Raw genomic sequence first — 22,582 nt, 5'->3', positions numbered from 1 at the left:
CTCTCACATAACTGTAGGGACAATTACCTCTGCAGATCCATCTAGGGCACTTTTCAGATTCATACATGTAAATGAGAAAACTCGTTTGTTGCTGATGATACATCCTTGCTGTGACTATAGCTGAAATCACTGCAGTCTGAATAACTAAAGAGAAGCTATTCCATAACACAGTGAATCTCAGAATTTATTTTTTCAACTGATACTTCCAGCTCTGGACTCTGTGACATTTGCCCAAAGGGAAACACCGGTCCCTTGGATTACACTGTGCATCCATTGTCTGAACTGTCACAGCAATAGCACGTAAAGCTGTTTGTGTAGCGTGCTAACTCTATCAGGGTCAGTTCCAGTCTGTGGCCGCTAAAAATGAAAACCATGCCCCAGCCGGGACAAGAGCAGGGTCAACAGCTGGCAAAGGATATGGCAATCATTTATATAAATATGCTTTCTCAAGCCCACAAAAACAAAAAACCCCAACCCAACAGCTGGGAAGGGTTGGAAGTAGCCCCAAGGCTGGTTAGTCCCCTTCCAGATGGGGAGGTTAGACTGGGGCTAGCCAGACTGCTCCACATAGACTTCCGATTCGCATTAGAAATGAAAAGAGGAGAGGAAAGGGAAAAGGAAGAAAGGCTACAAGCATGACTGCTCTGTTTTTCACCTAACTTAATCAAATAAGTGAAGACTTTCCGAGACGGAAGGCTTGCATTTATCGGTATTCACGCTCCGTTTTTTCTGTTTATCATAGTGTCTAATACACTTCTTAACTGCTTAAACAGAAAGCATATATGCTCTAAAGCATAGTTTATATATAATGTCATGGTTATTTGTAGACAGATTGAAGAACCGATCTCAGATTTATGTCCTGTTTACATCTTCCAAACACTTATGTAGAACATTCAGTGCTAGAGAAGATAATAATTGTGGTGTTGGCTCACTCCCAGAACTTTATCCAAGGGATGGGGTTCATTTTTGTAATTTGATTTACTTTATAATACATCGTTATTGCACATCTAATATATCCTACACAATAACGAATACCATTTTCCTGAGTTCATCTTAAGGTTGCATACCATGAGACAAAGTATTATTCTTATAACCTGTTGATGCTACAAGAGGCAAAGGTGGAGAGTATATGACTTTCGAACTCTTCCAGAGGGACATAGTGAAATAAAAGACACCACAGTGATGATGAGAAATTTGTCCTCATTATCTAGAAATGGGCAGCTTCCTCCTGATAATGGAAAGTTCTGCTGAAGCCAAATTGAATGGCAAGCAGCACTTTCCTCCTCTCCAGCCTTATGTTTGCTTAAGAGAAAGCTTACATAATGAATACATTTTTTAGGTGTAGGATGAACTCATGATATTGGAATCCATAAAGAGACATAAATTAGGGTCTTTTGCCAAAATTGAGGCATTGTCTTAGAGAATGTGCTGGTCCGACACAGAAGTTAAATAATGTATTTTTCTTCTTGTAATGATCGGCCTAAAATAAACATTTTAGCTTTACTCATAGAATGTCATAACTAGAAGGAACTTCAGTGATCATCTCAGATACCTCCTCTCATCTTACTGCCAGAGTAGTAGAGATCTCAAAGGTAGAATGTACGACTGGAGGATGATGTGGACCCCTCATCAGCTATGCATTTCCCAGCTGCAGTTATACAGAGGACCCTGTTCTGAGGAAGAATAGTGCTAAGCCAAGCTGGACAAAGGCCTGCAGAAGACCTGAATTATCAGCTCTATCTGTTGATCCAAGATTTACCCACATCTGCTGTGTAATTGTACTTACTTCCTACTTTACTACAGCCTTAGACTGTCAAAGCAAGTGTCACTGAAGCATCAACATTTTATTAGATATTTTGACGGTTTCTAGATTGTTTTAGTCATATTTCCTTGGAGAACTAATAAGGTGAGTGAGTTAGGTGTGTTAGGCGTGTGTTAGGAGTCTGTCTTCTCTGTCTGGGTAGTTCTAGCTTTTAAGCATTTTGAGGGCAAGAAAACTAGGTCTTATTCACGTTTGTATCCACTGAGTCTTGCACGTATGAAAGTACCCAGTAGATGTTTGCTGCTGTGAAATTAAAGTGTAGGAAATGCTGATTTCTGAATCATTCAGTCATTTAAATGTTTTCTCCTATAATATCTGCATCCATTTTATGCTAAATTTGGGGGGGGGGGAGGATAGGCACTATTTATTACCTTAACTTATATAGTAGATCAGTTAGTTATGTTTTGCAGGAGAGAGAGGGAGTATGGAAAAGTTGTTTTTGACAAGTTATCATTGCTGTTCCTGCCACCTTCAGTTCCATTAACCTGGCCCTTTTTTAGTTCCTGTGCACTTACTTTTGGTTAATCTTCTATTTGATTTTAATATACTGTTCAATTTGTCTCGAACGTTTTCTTAGCATTTACCTACAAACATTAAGTACAAAAGCAAGACAGGCTTAGAGGTTGCTCAGAATTCAAGAACTAGTGGCTTAATTTCCTGAGTCTGAGAGTCTAAATGTTTCCTTAGATTGATGCAGATTAGTTTAACCTAATTGGAGGTTTGAAAGGTGCATGTTTCTAAAGCTTTTAAGATAATGATACTTAGAAATCACTGATTCTTCCCTGATGACTAATGTCTTTAATAGATGTTTACAAGCTCCAAAGACTTTTAATATATTTTACCATACTCTGATTACTAGTAATATACAACTGAAACAAACATTTTCTATATCTTGTAATTCTTAGTGAATAAAAGTATTTGGTGGAGGCTGTCCTTCCTGAATTTAGTTAATGCAGCTCTGCATCTTATTTTTATGTTTCTTAAAACTTTCCCAATCTATAATACATTGCAGCCTTGCTGGGATATATAAGAAAGGTATTTCTTCCTTCCATTTTCTTTCCCTCTTTTAGCCATTTGTATACCATGTACAACCACATAATACATGTGTTTATATCTATTCTATTGTATAGAATATATGTGTAACCTGCCGACCTTACTCTTTCCTCTCCAAGCTGCCTGTGGAGAAGCTACCAGCCCTTCTCTACCAAACATTAGAAAAACAGAGGGAGGAAACCAGCGTGTGGTGTTACATGAATGACAATATATTGACTGAACTTTCCTCTCTTAGTTTAGAGGTGAATACTAGCTGTCACAACCAAATTTAGGGTGCGATTAATACCATTGTTTAGGTGTGTATGTGATTCAGTGTGGTTATCTAATCATATATACTTTTCCTTGTAATTTGTGGTCTGACTGTGCCTTATCAAAGGTTTAGGACAATGATGAACAAGTCAAAAGAAGGACTTTCAGGGTGGACAAATGTTGATTTTTAAACAGCATACACAGAAGGTGAAGCTCCTTTCTCAAACAGTGACTGGTTGATTTTGAATGGATCCCTATGATCTTTGTAAAGTGTATTCATGCCTGTAATCTTGTCCTAAGCATTAGATTCTATCTCTATCACTTTTCAAAAAGCCCCATAAAGTTAGTTGCCCAAAAGGACCTGAAAACATCTTTCTAGACTTCCACCTTACTTCAGGGCCCTAGGGTCATAACCTCTTAACCTTACAGGTTAGAGGTCTCTTGCTTTTTGATCTTTCTTGGTTCCTTAGTTTTTGCCTACTTCCTCCACAACATTCAAGCCTTGTTATATAAGGAAATTGGAAACACCAATTTTGGATGAGATAAGAGTTACCCTCTCTTCCAGAATAATGCAAAAAGATGATTTTAAATAGAAACATGCTTGGGAAAAAACTTAACAAAACTAACTACAGCATCCTGTCTAAGCCAGTTTGAATTGGCCCCTTCATTTCTTGTCCTCCAAAACAACAACAAAAAACCAGCAACAACAACTTAGAATTTACTGTTGATTTAGTAGGTAAAATTTTTATTTAGGTCACAACACAGCTTGCTTGAGACATCAGAGAGATTCAGAAAGGTTTGAGTGACTAAGAAGTAGATTAATAAAATTGGTTGGTTAACTTAATATTCTTGCCCTACTGGTCAGTATGCTGTTTGATAATAGTAATAACTAACATCAATATGGTACTTACTGTTGACAAAGCATTATCACATTTATTATTTTATAGCCATATCAATTTAGTGAGAGAGAGAGATTATCTTCATTTCACAGTAAAGGAACTTGAGCTTCAGAAAAGGTCCTTGACCTGCCCAAAGCCAGATAGAAAATAAATGGCAAAGCTGGTGTGGAATGTTAGCCTCCTGGATCCTGATCCTTTGCAGCCAACCAAACGTTCCTACTGGAGAGGCTTTAGGAGTGGAGCAAATTTCTTTTGATTCTCAACTAGGGTGGTGGTAAGATATCTTCAGTTGTTTGGCTGCCTGGCTGGCTCTCTCATTTTGTTAATATGTTTTTATTGTTTATTTACTATTATATTATCTTGCTTTTGTTCCAACCAATATTTGGGTTTTGTTTCTTTGCCACACCCATGGTGCCAGGTACGATTAGACTGAATTTTTAATTCTCCAAATGAAGAAACTTCTTTGAGCCTAATAATCAAGTACTGAAACTACAAATAGAATTGGAAAATGCACTTTTTTGATGGAATACCTCCCTCCACCCCTGCCTGAGCCCAGTAATATCCCCATTAGAAAGGAAAGGAGGGCTTCCCTGGTGGTGCAGTGGTTGAGAGTCCGCCTGCCGATGCAGAGGACACGGGTTTGTGCCCTGGTCTGGGAAGATCCCACGTGCCCCGGTGCGGCTGGGCCCGTGAGTCATGGCCGCTGAGCCTGCGCGTCCAGAGCCTGTGCTCTGCAACGGGAGAGGCCACAACAGTGAGAGGCCCGCGTACCGCAAAAAAAAAAAAAAAATGAGGTCTTGCTTTTAAAAAACATTAAGATATATTGTAACTCAAACCTAAAATCAAACAATGACAGCAGTATTTTTTCTCAAATGCAGACTACCTGACATTGGCAAATATCTACTAGTAGCAAAATCAGAACCAGGAGGCCTGTGAATAATACTCATACCTCCAAACTGTGTTAATCACCTACTTGTCTGTCTCACAATAGCCCTGAAGTGTGTGTGTGTATTCTGAATTTATTTTTGTTTTATCTGGCTTGCCAGCTGAATAAGGGGGCAAAGAATGTAATGTGGAAACTATCCATTGCCACTGTGAACGGATCCAAGAGGAATTCCTCAAGCTGAGAACATGAGCTGTGAGCAACATGTTTAAATCGCTAAATATCCAAAGTTTGAGTCAGGTCCATTTATTTTGGGGGGTACACTCTCTTTTTTGAGACTTAAAGGAGTCCCTTTGACTTAGAGTATAACAGATGTGGTGCTGGTGGAGGTGAGAGACTGGAAGCCTAAAGAGTTTGCCCAGGTTGTGGTTGATGGTGAGAGAGAATGGTGCAGCTCCATGTACATGACATACAGTCCATGTGCAATCCAAAAAAGCCAGGGACTTTTAAAGGCTTTTCTGTATACTCCGAAGAAATGAGGGGGAAGGTAGGGGAGAGGAAGGAGAGCGGTAGGGGAAAGGAAGCTCACATTTTTGAGTACTTTTTATGTGTTGGATGCCATTCCAGAAGTGTCACATTTAGTTCTATTAACACTTTTAGTAGGTAGTGATTTTTACCACCATTTTGCAGAGGAGGAAACATGATACGTGAAATGACTTGCCCAGTCCAACAGAGCTATCAAGGTTGGGGGTCAGGATTTGATCCCAGATCTGGCTCCAAAACCCATACTTTTCTCAATTGCCTTGAAATATTATTCAAAGCATTCACTAGAACTCTCAACAGCGAGTTTACTTTCCTTCTGATTTTCCTTGTTTTTCTGCCCTAGGCTATCTGGGCTAATCACTCCATTAGTTAGAATAAGAATACATTGGGCCCCAAATCTTGTTTGATCTCTGGATGGGCCAAATGAATTTTTTATAAAGCAAAGCTGAGGATTTCATAGCATCACCATTGGGCTGCTGTTGTGACAAAAGTGTGAGAGATGAGCTGAGAGTGTGTCTGACTCAATGGCAACCCAGAAAAGCAACTCAAAAGCACATGTCCTGTTGCTCTCACAGGGTCTGACTATTTAAAAGGAGTAAAAGAGGGCTTCCCTGGTGGTGCAAGTGGTTGAGAGTCTACCTGCCGATGCAGGGGATGCGGGTTCGTGCCCCGGTCCACGATGATCCCACATGCCGTTGAGCGGCTGGGCCCATGAGCCATGGCCGCTGAGCCTGCGCGTCCAGAGCCTGTGCTCCGCATCGGGAGAGGCCACAACAGTGAGAGGCCCGCGTACCGCAAAAAAAAAAAAAAAAAGAGGAGTAAAAGTAATGCATCAGAAGTAGAAATAAACAGCCTGAATAACTTATACCAAGTCGGTAGCTTTTCAACAGTAAAGCTGACTCTTTTGTATCTGTCTTGTTTCAATTTAGGTAATCAAGATACTGAATTTTCTCTGAGCAGGTTTATATTTATAGTATCAGCATCATGACGAAGGTGGTCTTAGCCCTCTGTTGTAAATTAGGGCTTATATTAAATTATGTATAATTGCTGGAGAAGTTTGCTAATGCCTGTGCTTATTACCTCTCGTTTCAAAAAAAAATTTTTTGGTGCCTGCTAAATCTAAAAGGGAACAGTTTTCTTACAATTTCAAGACTTCTTTTTTTTTTGAGTTATTTTTAAAATGTAAGCACCTTGCTCTGTCCATCTTTGGTCTCTGCTGGTTGTGATCAGGGGTACATGCTTTTGTCTGTCCCACCTTCTTTTCATTCAGTATTCGAAAAATAAACATTTTCATCTATCATCACACTTTTCACTTTAAGAATTTTTAAAAACCATTAACAACTATCCTTCAATCATTCCATAGTTTAAGTGCATAGTAACAGTTTCTGCGTGGGCAGATTGAGTTTGGTGTAGAGAAAGAATAGGCAGTCTTTAAAAAGTCATTTTTAGAGAGTAAAGATTAATGAAGAGAACTAAACGTCAGTCCAGCCAGGAAGAACCTTCTGCCCTGAGTAGTTGAGAAGAGTCCTGCAGAGTGTATTTTCCTTTCTCTCTCTCCCTTCATTACTATTTTTATTTTATTTTTGTCTTCCTGACTTCTGGGGGACAATGGGGCACAAAAAAGACAGTTTATGAAGAACTTAACAATTTCCACATTGTCATCTGTGTAAAATCAGGCAAAGAATAATTAACAGATGTACCACAGAGTAGTTAGGGAGAATAGTGATCAAAAGGGCTTGAAAAGATATTTCGAAATACATGGAAACTTCCAGCTACATATTTTGCTTTCTGTTCATCTTTGTAAACTTTTTTTTTCCCAGGTTGAGTGTGATTCTTTTTTTCCAGCTGGAACTTTCAGCTTTGTCCCTAGGACCAAAGGCTCCATCAGTATCACTCCGTTTTCAATGTACTAGTATCCTCACCTTGGCAGTCAGTAAGGGATAGTCAGCCCTGCCCTTGGCCCTGAGCTAATTAATCGCAGAGCCCTCCAAGCTCCGAAGTGACAGAGGGGAAAGGGCAGAGAATGGAACCAAGAGATCATTTAAAATGGGGTTCAAGTTGTGAAGGATGCCGGCCCCCTTCTTTCACAGCTGGGGTTTTGGCTGCATGTCCCTTGGCTTGTTCAGCATGGTGACCCTGGCTGCCTGTGATTTACTAACTGTTTTACAAACATTTCCTCACTCTGGGAGGTTTGATATACTCTTCATCCTCCTCAGCTCACCAGAGTCACTCAGGGTCTGAGCCAAACCTGCCTTTGTTTACAACTTTTCCGGAAATTTTCACAGGGGCGGGGGTGGGGGGTGGGGGAAGCCCCTCCCTCCTCTTCCAGTGTTTTATTTTTAAGTCAACACTTTCCCCAAGTTTATTTGGCTAAACCAAGTTCTCCTACAAGGTATTGCTCTATATTCAAATGGGAATTGCTGCATTTCTATAAATAGAATGAAGGTCATGTGAACGAGTTCAGAAAAATCTAAATATCACATTTTACTGGACCTTTACATTTAGTTATAACTATTTTTTGAAAATAATATTCCATGTTTGGATTTGTCTTTTTTTCCCACATTCATATCGGACTGACCATTATGCGAAACACTGAATTTGGGAAACATTGAGTGGAATCTTTTTTAAACTAAAATACCCATGTTAAAAATAACAAAAATTGTTGTTGCTTCGTCACTGTAACTTTCTTTAAAACAGAGTTTATAGCCCTTACATTAAGTATTTCTGGAATACGATTACCTTTGAAAACACAGTACCAGGGCTTTTTTCTTTAAATCTGATTCCCATTGTATTATTCAATCTTTGCGTTGGCTGAGAATGAAAAAATGTCTTGGAACTTATTAAACATCAAGAATAATTTGAAGAAAAATTAAAGAGTAATAGGATAAAAAATTAGGAAGTCCCATTCCATCTGAAATCAAAGGCTAACTTCTGATTCACACTAAGAAGAAATTAAGTAAGTAGCAATTTCTGACAAATATGCAATGGGTTACTCCTACTCTGCTCATTTTTCCAGTCCACTGTTAAAATGGAGAGAATTTTCAGACTCTCTTGTTATTAAAAAGTGACTTTCTTTGGAACTTACCTGTCTGGGAAATACAAGAAGTATTATTTTTCTCTTTTCTACCTGTCAAAAAAAAAAGGTTGAAAGTGAAAGAAAAAAACCCAAACATCTATCATTTCTTTCCTCCTTTTCTGTCTTCTAGAGCCAGAACAGACAGTATATCCTAAGAGGGATACAGGCAGAGACCAGTTTCCTGATAAAATGTGTTTTAGGAAGGAAAATTTGTTTTATTTCAACAAATCCAGCTGGACTTCCTGGTGGGCCTCCCACCTTGTCAACATCAATAGCATTTATCTGTTGACCAACAGAGGACCGCCAGAATGAGGTATTTCCATTTCTGCGTATTTCTAAGTCTACAGGAAAGATAGCTGTTAAGAGAGCTAGTATGGAGGAAATGGCAAACAAACACCGTAGGTGATCCTGTGTGACATTCAGGAACTGTTGCAGACTTCCAATGCTCAAGACAGTCTCCTCAGCCATAATGTCATTGACCTTGACATGCTCAGAACAAATTGGGCTTTGTGATTGCTACCACATGCTGTCGTGCTTTCTTACACCACCATTGGTCTAAAGGGAAGTGGGCAGGAAAGAGAGCTGCTCATCAGAGAATGTGCTTCTTTTATGTTCTCTAGACCCTTGTTCAGCTGCTTTTCCCACTCTGGTTAGTCTGAAAATGGCTAATTTAAAGTGGCCTAAGCAACTTCCCTGGTGGCGCAGTGGTTAAGAATACACCTGCCAATGCAGGGGACACGGGTTCGAGCCCTGGCCCGTGAAGATTCCACATGCTACAGAGCAACTAAGCCCATGTGCCACAACTACTGAGCCTGCACTCTAGAGCCTGTGAGCCACAACTACTGAACCCACGTGCCGCAACTACTGAAGCCCGTGCGCCTAGAGCCCGTGCTCCACAACAAGAGAAGCCACTGCAATGAGAAGCCTGCGCACCGCAACGAAGTGTAGCCCCCTCTCGCTGCGAGAAAGCCTGTGCATAGCAACGAAGACCCAATGCAGCCAAAAATAAATAATAAATACATTTATTAATAAATAAATTAATTAATTAATAAATAAAGTGGCCTAAGCTTTCTAGGACCTGTGGAGTGTACCTAGTTTTACCCAAGTACTTAACAGACGAGTAGTCTTGGTATTCTTAGGGTGTGAACTGTATCAGGGGCAGAGTTTCAGGCAGACACAATCAGAAGGACAGCTTTTTTTATCAATTAGGAAGATAATTTTTGCCCCAAAGGCCTTTATGCTATCTGTGTCCATCAGATCAGTAGAATCTGAGCTTTTAAAGGAAAAACAATGATATCTCTTTTCCCACCTAAAGGGCGAGATGTGCATATTCCTGAATTATACTTCTCTTTTACTTCTGTAGGTTTTTCACGTATCTGGGTAACATAGGTTTTAGCCTAAGTTTTAGAGGACTGTTTCTAGCACTCTAGTTATAGGCACTTGATAAATGTTGCTGAATGAGTGAGTCTTGCACAATTCAGGATGTGTCGGGTAAGTCATAATCTAGGCAAAAGCCTTACCTAGTACCATCAAATCATCACCTTTGAAACAGGAACTTAAAATCAAATCACACCTTTGATTTTTAGCTTAAGACCGATCCATTAGCTTTTGCAGTGCCGTATGCCTTGACACATACACTGGAGTGACTGTCTGTCGGAATAGCTGGGATGCTCGTGGCACCCTGGGGCATTTTTTGGGCATCGCATGCACAGCCTTCCCCATGTTCTGAATCAGAGCTGTCTGGATGATTCTTGAGCTCTGGGAACAACTTATTTTTACAACAAGTAGGCATATTTTATCTTGCTTTGTGTGTGTATGTATATCTGTGTATATAGATCTATACATTATGCTAGTTCTTTTGTGGCACTACGAATAACTATAATATTAACTAAAACTACTTTTTAATGTTAGAAAGCCATGAGGTGGTTTTTCCCTATGAACGTAGCAGGTTTTACTTTGGCTCTATCTAGTTCTTTTCTTTTTTTTTTTTAATATTTATTTATTTGGCTGCGCCGGGTTTTAGTTGCGCCGGGCGGGATCTAGTTCCCTGACCAGGGATGGAACCCGGGCCTGCTGCATTGGGAGCGTGGAGTCTTAGCCACTGGACCACCAGGGAAGTCCCTATCTAGTTCTTTTTTTAACTTGAAGAATTCAATGTAGACCCAAAATAATTTTGTTTTGAAAGAACAGGAGTATTAGGGGAACAACTGACATGAAAGCTACAAAGGAGTATGTTTTTCAAGTATCTTTTTATATGAAGACACAATATTAATATTTGTTCTTAGACCTTTTTCAAGTTTTCTGCATATAAACTCTTGCAGTATGCCAAAGATAGCAGAGATGCTTCTTCTTATTTTTTAATTATTTTGTTTTATTAAAAAAATTTTCATGGAAGAGTAGTCCATTTACAATGTTGTTTTAGTTTCAGATGTACAGCAGAGTGATTCAGTAATGTGTGTGTGTGTGTATTCTTTTACAGATTCTCTTCCATTATAGGTTATTAAAAGATATTGAGTATAGTTCCCTGTGCTATACAGTAGGTCCTTGTTGTTTATGTATTTTATACATAGTAGTATGTATCTGTTAATCCCAAACTCCTAATTTATCCCTTCCCACCCCACTTTCCCCTTTATAACCATAAGTTTGTTTTCTATGTCTGTGAGTCTGTTTCTGTTTTGTAAATAAGTTCATTTTTTAACATTCCACATATGATATCATGTGATATTTGTCTGTCTGGCTTTCTACACTTAGTATGATAATCTCTGAGTCCATCCATGTTGGTGCAAATGGCATTATTTCATTCTTTTTTATGGCTGAATAGTATTCCGTTGTATATGTTTACCACATCTTCCTTATCTATTCATCTGTCAATGGAGCAGGGATGTTTCTTAAACTTTTATCTGTACATGCGTAAAAGCATAGAAATTCCATTTTCTTCCCTGTTCTCATACTACTATATCTACTGCTCTCCAACCTGTGTTTTTCCTCTCACCAATTTATGTGGTAGATACCGTCTCCCTGTCAGTATATATTGTACTTATAGATCTACCTTATTCTTTTTACTGTCTGTATATTAATAATAATGGGTAATATTTCTAGAGGCAGCTGTGTATTAATTCATTTAATCTTCACTATAACTTTAGGATATAAGTATTGATAGATGAGGAAATTGAGTTTAAAAAAGGTTATAGATGTGCCCAAGGTTACAGAGACAGTAAAAGCCAAGGCTGGATTCAAACCAAGATATTCTGACTCATTGGCCTGTGTTCCTGTTCACTGAGCTCTTTCCAATAGCATTCTGCTGTATGGCGGTATTATAATCGATTTAACTGCCTCCCTGTGGCAGTGGTTTAAAAATGTTTGCTTCTATGAACAAAGCTGCAGTGAACATCTTTGTACCTATTTCCTTGTGTACTGAGTAGCATCTTAAAAGCATGGATATAACTGCCCTCTCCAACCACTCCTACCCCAAGCAATCCCTGTGTTGCTTCAAAACCCAGGAGAGGAGAAAATCTGCCCTGTCACAAGGCTCAAGGAAATTCAACTGTCAAAGGGTCCATTTTCCCAAGTTTTCTTGGAGCTGTGAGATTTAAACTAAGGTAGAAACAATGCATATACGTATTTGTGTCTTGTTTGGTGAAAGTGGTGGGGCGGGATAATGTTTTTGGTTTTGCTGAGATTTTATTAGTAACATGGCTTTGTAAAACTCTCAGTAGGATTCTTGCACTTAAGTGGAATCAGAGGAAGAAAAGTATTGTTAGTATTACTAATCTTCCTTTCATATAAGAACCTGGATGGAGAAGAAAAATCTTAGGAGGTAATATTGATCACCTCTTTAAGTTATCTTTAAAGTGTATAGTAATGATAGTAAGTAGGGCTATTTTAAAAATCCCCTTCGAAAAATATATCCAACCACATGTGCAGAAACTTACAGAGACTGGGACATTTAGGAACTCAGAAAGAAGTTAAAGAAATGCCTCTCTGAAGCTAGGGTAGAAATAACCTGTTTTCACTTACAGTTTTACCTCTTACCTATTATACCTTAATAAATAACTCATTTAGTATTTTAGAAAATGGTGTCTAAAAATGTGTTGACTTCAATTTATTATTTCAAAATCTAAACTCAAAATAGGGAGGTTTCATGAACTCTCAGACTTTCTAGAGGCTGGTGGCTTCCTGTTCCACTCCCCTGCACTTGGTATTTTACTTATTGTGTTGCCTATTTACATATATTTGACTTCTCACAGTATTTCATTTTTTTCTGAAGCTGAGCTCTCATCTTCCAGGAACAAGAGAATCTTGTTTTTGGTGCACCGCTAATGCCTTGCTAATGCTCTGACTCAGCCTGACTTTAGAGCCATAGTTTCGTTTTCTAACATTCTTATTGATTAATATTGAAGCACCAAATTTTTTAAAAAATATAGTAAGTTTCATTAGAGAGCTGAGATAGTAAGTTTCATGAGAAGTTCTTCTGTTTAGGACATTTCTCATCCTCGGTGTGAGTTTAACTTGAATCTCACTAGCCTAGCTTCACGTGAGGATGTTCTAAAACGGAAAGGGGAGAGACAAAGCGTCTGGTCATCCTAAATGCGAATATCAGAGCCTCCTCTTTTATACATCTGTTAGGTCCATGCTTCTGTGAAGAAAAATAGGTATCCATATTGTTGATGTGCCCTCAGAGGGGCTCAGACACATTTCGTTCCCAAACAGAATTAGAAGGAAAAAGTCTGCTTAGCTGTCTTTCCCTGTTTAAAATACAGCTGCCCCTGAAGCAGAGCCGTCGTCAGCTCACCAGCGCTCCTGCAAACTTGTGGTGCGAGTGTGTGATATAAGTGGTGTGGAGTGGTTTTGTTGCTAAGGGAAATGTGCTAAAAAAGGAAGGGGAGGGGAGGTGCCATATCTCTTGTATAGCTTGGATCCTTTGGGTATTTAATGTACAGTTTCAACAAAGGGCACTCAGAATTATACCTCTGGTTCAAAATTGCTTAAATGTTGAAACATATGGTCTCGTGTTCCATTCGTTAGGAAACAACCAGCTGTTCTCAGCCTGCCAAATCCAAGTAAACATCCACTGTGTGGAAGAGTGAATCTGAAGTGGTTCAGTAAAAACATAAAAGCTATTTTTGCTGAAGAAGAAGAAGAAGGAAAAATAAAAAAATAAAAAAAAAGGCCACCCCGAAACAACAGCTAGTAAAGAAATAAGAAATCCTGTCCTGATAACATATTTTCCCTGGCTTGCTTGTAGTGGACTGTGGAACAGGAAAGGCTCTGGCGATGTTTCAATTAAAAAAGATTTGTAGCCATCCATGTTGTCTTCTGACGGTGAAAATCATGCGATTGCCTCAGTGACAGTGATTATTTTAATAAAACGCAATTATCTGAATAATTAATTTATTTGGCTACTCGACTGTGTCCTCCATTCACAGAGGCCAAAATGTCAAAGATCAAGTAGATTGGGAGAATAGGAAAATTCTCATTATAGAGGCAAAGGGAGGAGGGAAAGGATGAAATATTTGGAATTTCAGTGCAGTGGTTTCTATTTATCCGAAATGTCAAGGGCAGTGTAAAATGTATTTTTAAAATGTGTTTCTGTATGGTTTGTGCCCATTCTTGGCATGGCTGTGGCTCTGCAGAGGCCATTGTTCTTTGAAGAGTATGAGGGGGTGTCTTTGTCCAAAGTGACAAAAAGAAGACTTGGAAGACTGGGCTTCCTTTGTTCCTGTGCGGTGCTGTAAAATTTGGTTTGAAATTAGGACCTCAGGGAAGGACCTTCAATAGAGAGCTTTCATTTCCTGCCAGCATTTTAATCACTCTGGGGTTTAAAGTGGATGGCCGGCCAGCATAATGGCCCTATGTTTAATAGAACAGCTCGTATCTTGAAGGCCAGTTAAGGCATCTGTCATCCACCCAAATATTCGTCTTTTCTGTTTCCTGTCCATTTATGAAGATCACCCACCCTTTTAGGTGGCTGCCCTAGACCATTTTGTAGGAGAGCTGCTGCCACTGCTTCTTAAAGAGGCTGAACAGAAAGCCACTTGAACAGTGGTCCAGCCTTCACCCCATACAGAAAAAAGGTCAGGAGAATGCTCTGATTAGACACGAAATCCACCAGGTTTGGAAGTTGATTCCATCAGTTGCAGAGAGGAAGTGTCAGGGTTCATAAAAGGATAGAATGTGAGGAAGGTTAAAACTTGAGCCAGCTCTCATCAGGAATATTGGCACCTACTGACTTGATAGGTGACTACAACATCACTGCCGTGGAAGTTAATGTCATTCCCATCAGGCAGAGGGCGAATTTACCCCTTGGCAGGTGAAGTAACCCAGTGGATTTGTTCCTGTTGTATAATAAGGACATGTGTAGCTTTTGTGATGGAGTGGCTTTTTAACTCTGAAAGATCCCTTTGGAGCCGTTTAGAGATTTACCTTTATGGTCTGTTAGATGATATCCAGAAATCCTAAGGGAGTGAATGTTGAAGTTAAGTCTTGAAAGATAGGGCCAGGTTCTGAATTTCTTCCCTGATTCATACCTGGTGGCTAGGAATAATACCAGTGAAAGCCTCAGGTTCACCAAGTTCTAATCTAGGACCTATTGCTGAAATTGCTCTGTGACCAGATGCTAAGCATAGAATCCTCCCTGTGTGGTGATAGTAGTAGTAAACTACTTAGCAGAGGCAATTTCAGGGATAGCTTTTAAATAGGATCACAAAGTGGTTGCCTAACTCTGAGTTATAACAGACATGAACAGAGAGCGAAAGGGAAGGGACTCTTCCAGCTGCTAACTCACTCTCCCATCTCAGGGAGTCAGGAATCGTGCAGAAGAAGCAGGGAATCTACTCTCCACAGGTAGGTGTAGGTTATCATGGGGAGATGAAGGCGTGTGTAAGCCTCCTTCAGCAGAACTGAAAGGATTCTCTCTCCAGTCTATCCCAGGCCAAGCTTGACCCACACCCCCAGAGATGGTGGAAGTGAGCCAGAGTCTTAGCTGCCCACAGCCTTCTCTGAGCCAGGATCTCTGCCCTGGGTGGAGGAAAGGAGAAAAAGCCTGGGGTGGGGGTGGGAGGAACTGTCCTGGAGAGTATTCTCACTTCTTCAGAAGAAATGGAATGACATTAACATTCTCCCCACTCCCCTCAAAATTGCTGGAACCAGCCCCCCTTCACTTTTCCCCTCTGTCATCAGTAATCATTGCCTGGTTAGTTCATACGACAGCCCAGTTGGCCACCAGGTGGTTGTGCTTCCTTACTGACTGTACTTGTGCCCTGGAAGACTTTTCAAACAAGAATGTAAACATCCAGAGACTCTCCTCCCTTTTTGAGAGCCACCCTCCCTCTGGGTCCCTTCTGACCTCTTTTGTCATGTCTCTAGCCACAGATTTCTGAGCTGCCCAATTTGATCCCTTTGAATTGTCCTCCCTTGGTTGAATAGCTGTTTGGAAGCTGATTTAAAGTGAGTGTTGCTCCGTGGAAGAGCTGTTGGCTGAAAAGAGTGCTATCTAGAGCAGCAGAGGTGGCTGCATAAGGCAGGCAGGCTCTCCTGAGGTTGGTTTTGCAGATGTGCATTGGTCTAGTAGGAATTATGCATCATTAGACTCAGGATCTTTTCTTTGTATCCAGGTCGTTTCTCCATCCAAAAAAAAAAATGCGTCTGACATTTCAGCCAGGGAACCATCATTGTACTTATACCAGTCTATTCCCACACAGGAAATGTTTCAACTCAAATAACCACTCAACAGCTCTTCTGAAGGTCTAGGGTCGTTTCTTGGGTAACATTTTTCAGGCATAGATTTGGAGGGAAAGCTGCCCACCAGAGTACGGCCTTAGCGTAAAGTTAGTATCGTCAAAGATCTGACTATAATCCGTTTCATTCACTGTAGCAGTTTGCTGTGTGGGTGTATCCACAATGTGGGAACCTCATTTCATTGAAGAATCTGAATACTTTGTAAGGATGTGAAGAGTTGCAAACAACTTTTCTGTAAGGCTGTGAGAGGAACAAAGCAGCTAATGTTAGAAAGAACTGGTACACTATTGTTTTCTGCCATTTGTAAAACTCAGTAGGAATATTCTAGACTTGACAGATTTATATCCTCAACTTGTTGCTCCTTAAAGAGTATACATATCCTGTTTACAAAAAGCCTACCTGCGAAAAGATCTGTTCCATTGGAAGGATATCCTATTTTGAAGATCAACAAGTTTAAAAATAAGAGGATATGTGTACTAACCCCCTAAATTCTTTGTTTATAGCAAAGAATTTGTCTATACCTTCAAAGAGGTATCCGAAGTCTGCTATATTAGCAAAAGACAAGGCATGGAATAAAAGTTTTATATATACATACACACACATTACCACTTTATTTTTATATGTACACTTGAATATATAAAAATTATATATAATAATATATGTATAAATAAATATAAGTATATAAAATATAAGTATGTGTGTCTATGCAAGTCAGTGGATTTAGCCAAGATGCCTTCATATTTGCTTTGCTTTAGGCAGAGACTATGCCAGCCTTAATTATAACCAGGGTGATTATTAGGCGCACTGGTGTTAGTTTCCAGTTTCCGTTTTTCAGCCTCTCTTAGAAACCACGCTAGAAAATGAAGGGGCCTTTGTGGAGGTCCCATTTTTGGGCAATGGCATTTGATTAGCATTGTATCTATGGGCTCCGTTGGCAAAATTTGCCTATATCTATATGTCCTTCTGGTCCTTCCTTCTAAAAGTCTCTCTTGAGAGTTCCTCCTTTATTTAGTTAATACCTTTTTTTTTTTTATTATACTGTGTGCAAGTGCTTTTATGTTTTAGAATTGAATTCCAACAAGGTAGTTAACTTCTTTGAGGCAGTACCTACGTTAATACTTTTTCTGTGTTCCTCAGAACCTAGCCAACTGTTCAGTGCCTCAGTAAGTGTGAGTTTCCTTCCCTTGTTTAATTCTTATCCATAAATTTTTCATATGAGAAAAGTAAGGCATGATGAGAATTTAAAGCAAAAGTAGTACAATAACCATCTTACCTCAAGCTCCAAGAAGGATGATCTTCTTTTGCCACCTCTGCATTGTAGCTCATCTCTCTTCCTGACCTTTAACTGTCTTATATTTACATGTTTTCCTTTTTGAAAAATACAGTTGTTTTGAAAATTGTGAAAGAAAGATGGAGGATGAATAGATAGACAGATGGACAGACAGACATTTGTGCTAGGCAGCTGTTTATTTTATTATTATTATTAATTTATTTATTTATTTGGTTGTACCGGGTCTTAGTTGCAGCAGGCAGGCTCCTTAGTTGCAGCTCTCCAGCTCCTTAGTTGTGGCATGAGAACTCTTAGCTGTGGCATGCATGTGGGATCTAGTTCCCTGACCAGGGATCAAACCTGGACCCCCTGCACTGAGAGCGTGGAGTCTTAACCACTGGACCACCAGGGAAGTCCCTAGGTAGCTGTTTAGAACTCACAGGTTTTGAGTCTTCTGGATGTGGTTTAGTCCATCATGAATTCCAAACCATGGCAGCTCCCAGCGTGTGAGGCAGGCAAGGAAGAACTGAATGAGATGTTAAACTCTGCCTTCTGCCCTTTTGCAATTGTCCCAGGATGGCAGAGAAAGGTCTATGGTAATGTAGTGCAAAGGGGTGAGTGAGGAATTCTGGCAGCCGAATGCATCCTAAAGTGAAAGGCAAGAGAATGATTGTTGAGAGCTGTTGCTTGATTTAAAGTGGGCTGGAGATGCTAACTAACCTCACAGGACTCCTTGTAGGGCCGGTTTCAAAGCTCATTCCAAGTAAAGGAATATACTAATGGAACTACTCCTTGGAATTAACTGTGGCTTTCCTGGAAAATACTGAAAGATAACTATTCAAAAGGGTATTCTCTGGCTATGAATGTACCATACAGATGCTGAGCAGTATTTAGTGATAACAAGTTTGTTGGGGGTTTCGTCTCAGAAAATTAACCACTTGCATATACTTAATGCACAGGATTACCCTGTAAGTACAACCTACATTTCTCTTACATCCACCTGATAAAATTTAAGGAACCAATCAGGCTCTCTCTTTCGATAGCTGGAGCAGATAAGCAGGAAATATAACTAACCAGGATTAATTTCACATATTGTCTATTATTATGATTTTTCTTAGTCTACTTCTTGGCTTGGTCTAATATTTTTCAGTTCAGGGAGCTAGCTTCTTAAGAATGGACAAGGGGCTTCCCTGGTGGCGCAGTGGTTGAGAGTCCACCTGCCGATGCAGGGGACACAGGTTCGTGCCCCGGTCCGGGAAGATCCCACATGCCACGGAGCGGCTGGGCCCGTGAGCCATGGCCGCTGAGCCTGCATGTCCAGAGCCTGTGTGCCGCAACGGGAGAGGCCACAACAGTAAGAGGCCCGCGTACCACTAAAAAAAAGAATGGACAAGGATATATTTCACTGATGTCTAATGCTTTTAACTCTTTTGAGAGGGAAACAAAAGTCTCTTGAAACCCATTGGTTAGAGAAAATATTTCAGGCATCATAGTACAAGAGAAAAGAACTTGCTTGGCTGATTCTTTCTCTGGATGGGGAATCTGGATGTCTTTGGTTTTTAGTTATCTCTTCTGATACTTTACCTTTCTATACTTCAGTTTGGTATTTTGTGAAACATCTAAACTAGATGACTCCTGACCTCCCCCCAGATTTGTAGTGATTCTGTTGCTTCATCACTTGAGACATGCAGACACTTGAATATGTCTCCAAACGTGTATGCATTGCTCCCCCTGCATAAAGTGGGAACCAATGTCCATTACACTGCAGACTCTAGAATACAGAGGAATATCTTTTGACATATTTTTTGTGTGTGTGTGGTACACAGGCCTCTCACTGTTGTGGCTTCTCCCGTTGCAGAGCACAGGCTCCGGACGCGCAGGCCCAGCGGCCACGGCTCACAGGCCCAGCCGCTCCGCGGCATGCGGGATCCTCCCGGATTCGGGCACAAACCCGCGACTCCTGCATCGGCAGGCGGAGTCCCAACCACTGCGCCACCAGGGAAGCCCCTGACATATTTTTTAAAGCTACTTAATTGCAAAGTAAACTGTAATCTTTTACAAGAAGAGTGAAAGTTTAACATTAGCCTCTCCCAATTTCCATCTCTTTCCAATTCACCTCCTTAATTTGCTAACCCCCCCAGCTCACCATATCCAGGCTCCATTAGATGTGGACACCAACAGCTCTTGTGCAGTGGTTCTCAACCTTGGCTGCACATTAGAATTCCTTGGGGACCTTTCAAAAAATCCCTATCTCCAGACCACGCTCAGATCAGTTGAGATTGAAGCACAGACATCAGTATTTTTCAAACTCTCTGGATGATTCCAGTGTACGGCCGAACTTGAAAACCTCTGTCTTAGTTGGATCTCTTTTGCTTTTCAGAGTGTAATATATAGGTTCACTTTTCTAATTTATTAAAATATATATTTATGTTGGTTTCCCCAGTAGTAGGTCTTTTTATATTCCAGAACATTTTGCTGAATATCTTACTGTATATTTTATTCCATACTAATCTCTCTGATAGCCATTTCCCTTGCTTTGGAGGTATAGCATCGTTTCAGATTAGGCAGCATGACATGAATTGTCTATTCCCATTTCCTAGGAATAAGCTCTAAGTAAGTGAGGAGGGAGATTCCTTAGTGTATCATGGGATGTCAAGAAATTGAGCATAGTCTGGGACATATGAGTGGATTTAGAGTGGTGTCGATATGTGTTTATGTACTACAGAAGATACCACTATTGGGATTTATGTCACTGTTTCGTCAGATTTGCCTTAACTCAGGTTTACAAAGTATTGAGGGAGAAGCTTTTTTCTTCCAGAATTGACCCTACGCTTAACGGAAGTTTAAAGTACAAAGCAAAACAAAACAAAACAGTTCAGAAAGGAGATACCAAATTGAAACACATGTAGGATTCTAGCCTGTGTCATCGTATCTATGAACTAGGCAGTTCAATAAATACTTGTTGGTTTTGTATGAAGTAAGATAATTCTCACATAGTGGAAAAGAATATGAAAAAGAATATATATATATGTATAACTGAGGCACTTTGCTGTATAGCAAAGTTAATTTCTGCTGTACAGAAATTAACACAACATTGTAAATCCATTATACTTCAATAAAAATTTTTTTTAAAAAGATAATTTTCAAACACACTCTTCTAAGATACAGAATTTAAAATGTGCATTTGTTAACAGTGAGTCTGTACACTCTTTTTTAAAAAATTTATTTTATTTATTTTTGGCTGCATTGGGTCTTTGTTGCTGTGCGCAGGCTTTTGCTAGTTGCAGCGAGCAGGGGCTACTCTTTGTTGCGGTGCACAGGCTTCTCATTGTGGTGGCTTCTCTTGTTGTGGAGCACAGGCTCTAGGCATGCGGGCTTCAGTAGTTGTGGCACGTGAGCTCAGTAGTTGTGGCTTGCAGGCTCTAGAACTCAGGCTCAGTAGTTGTGGCTCACGGGCTTAGTTGCTCCACGGCATGTGGGATCTTCCTGGACCAGGGCTGGAACTCGTGTTCCCTGCATTGGCAGGCAGATTCTTAACCACTGTGCCACCAGGGAAGTCCCTAGTCTGTACAGTCTTGTGCAGGTTTTCCTTTATCTAAATATCAAGTCCTCAGTCTGCAAAGTTGTTTGCCTACCTTGTAGAGTTTAAAGTTAGCGCTAGTTTTAAAGTGTCCTCTGCCTTTTGTGATAGTAAAAAATCTGGATTCCTGAAAAGAATAGATTCTTTTCCCACCTGGATGATTTCCAGTCCTTAAAATGGTTTGGAAGTGTTTGGTGAGGATATTGTGACCCAGGAATCATTGTGGCTTAGTTTGGCTTGCCTTAGTAATGTAAATTATAGGAAATCTTTCCTGAAAAAGATAAACAGGAACTGAGAGCAGAAGTGCTTTTCCTCCTGTCGTGGTTATTTGGAGCTATTGAAAGAATGGACAAATAAATGAAGGGCATATTCCCAGGACCTAGGCACCCTCCAAAATTACCCCCCTTTTATCCCAAGTTCACTTTTGCACATCTGATATCATTAGGTAGATTCCTCTGACTTGTCAATTTGCTTGAGAAATATTTTTCTTCATCGTGTAGCAACCCATATTGCTTTGCTTAAACTCCTTGAAGCCTTTTTTTCTCCCTTCCTCAAAATGCCTTTTAAAAAAAGCCTAATGCTTTTTTTAAAAAAAAGCGTTAATGCCAGGCACAAAATAAACTATACAAGAAAACTGTCAGACTTCCTCTGAAAAGTCTTGGTTACTGAGTTTATTGCTCTGAGAGGCCTTCGTGTTTTGAATGAACAATTATAATTGGCCACTGATAATTTAAGTCGACTAGTTACTGCCAGAATTCTTGGGATTATCTGATCTTTTCCAAGTAGTTCTTCACTTAATATTGCTTTGCTTATAGTCTGGTTATGCTATCATGGTCTTCAGGCAGAACACCCACTGAGATGGTTAAAAGAAGAAATGCGAAGTGTTGCGTCATGGGAAATTGAATCGAGCACCCATCTCTTGTTCCTTGTGGAGCTTGCTGCACTGGCTTTCTCCGTCTGAAGTCTCCCCCTCCTACCCCATTACCCTGTGAGCCCATTATCACAGTGGTTAGAAGCATCCAGAAGGTTAGGTAATACTCCTTTCCCTCAAAGACTCTACCCGAAAGACTACAGTCTGAATTCTCCTTAGTGTGTTGGGATTACCTTAAATTCTACCACAGTGGAAAATGCCCAAACCCCATTCTGCCTGTCCTCTTGGGTCTGTCCTTGGGGCCAGAGAAAAGGACCCTGAGACCAGCATGCTCTTGGCTTCAGGTAAATTTCCTGGAGACAGCTCGCTAGCTGTCCCAGCACCCTGCGTGTGAAGTTGCAGTGGATAATTGTAACTGCGTTGTAGTCACATGGTAATGCCTCCTTCCTCTCACCTGGGAGTGGGGTGGGGTGGGGGGGGCGGGGAGGGGGGGTCAGGGCTGAGTCGGCACAGTTGTCTGCATGGACACCGTGGATCAAACAGGCTGACGTTTGTTATTAGGCAAGTAAGACATCCAGCTGGTGGGCTGAGCATCTTCA

General features: G+C 40.3%; 1 protein-coding gene across 6 annotated transcripts in view; it reads left to right on the top strand.

Moving 5' to 3' along the window:
- Positions 1-22,582, top strand: part of BCAS3 (BCAS3 microtubule associated cell migration factor) — a 576,417-nt gene that overhangs the window by 410,053 nt on the left and 143,782 nt on the right. The gene's annotated exons all lie outside the window — the stretch shown is intronic.

The sequence above is a fragment of the Delphinapterus leucas genome, chromosome 19 (genome assembly GCF_059928025.1).
Source record: "Delphinapterus leucas isolate spDelLeu-1000000601 "Yukka" chromosome 19, BTC_Dleu_Yukka2, whole genome shotgun sequence".
Taxonomy (NCBI): domain Eukaryota; kingdom Metazoa; phylum Chordata; class Mammalia; order Artiodactyla; family Monodontidae; genus Delphinapterus; species Delphinapterus leucas.
Note: the sequence above shows the minus strand (reverse complement) of the source record. Positions and strands in the feature narration are given on the sequence as shown.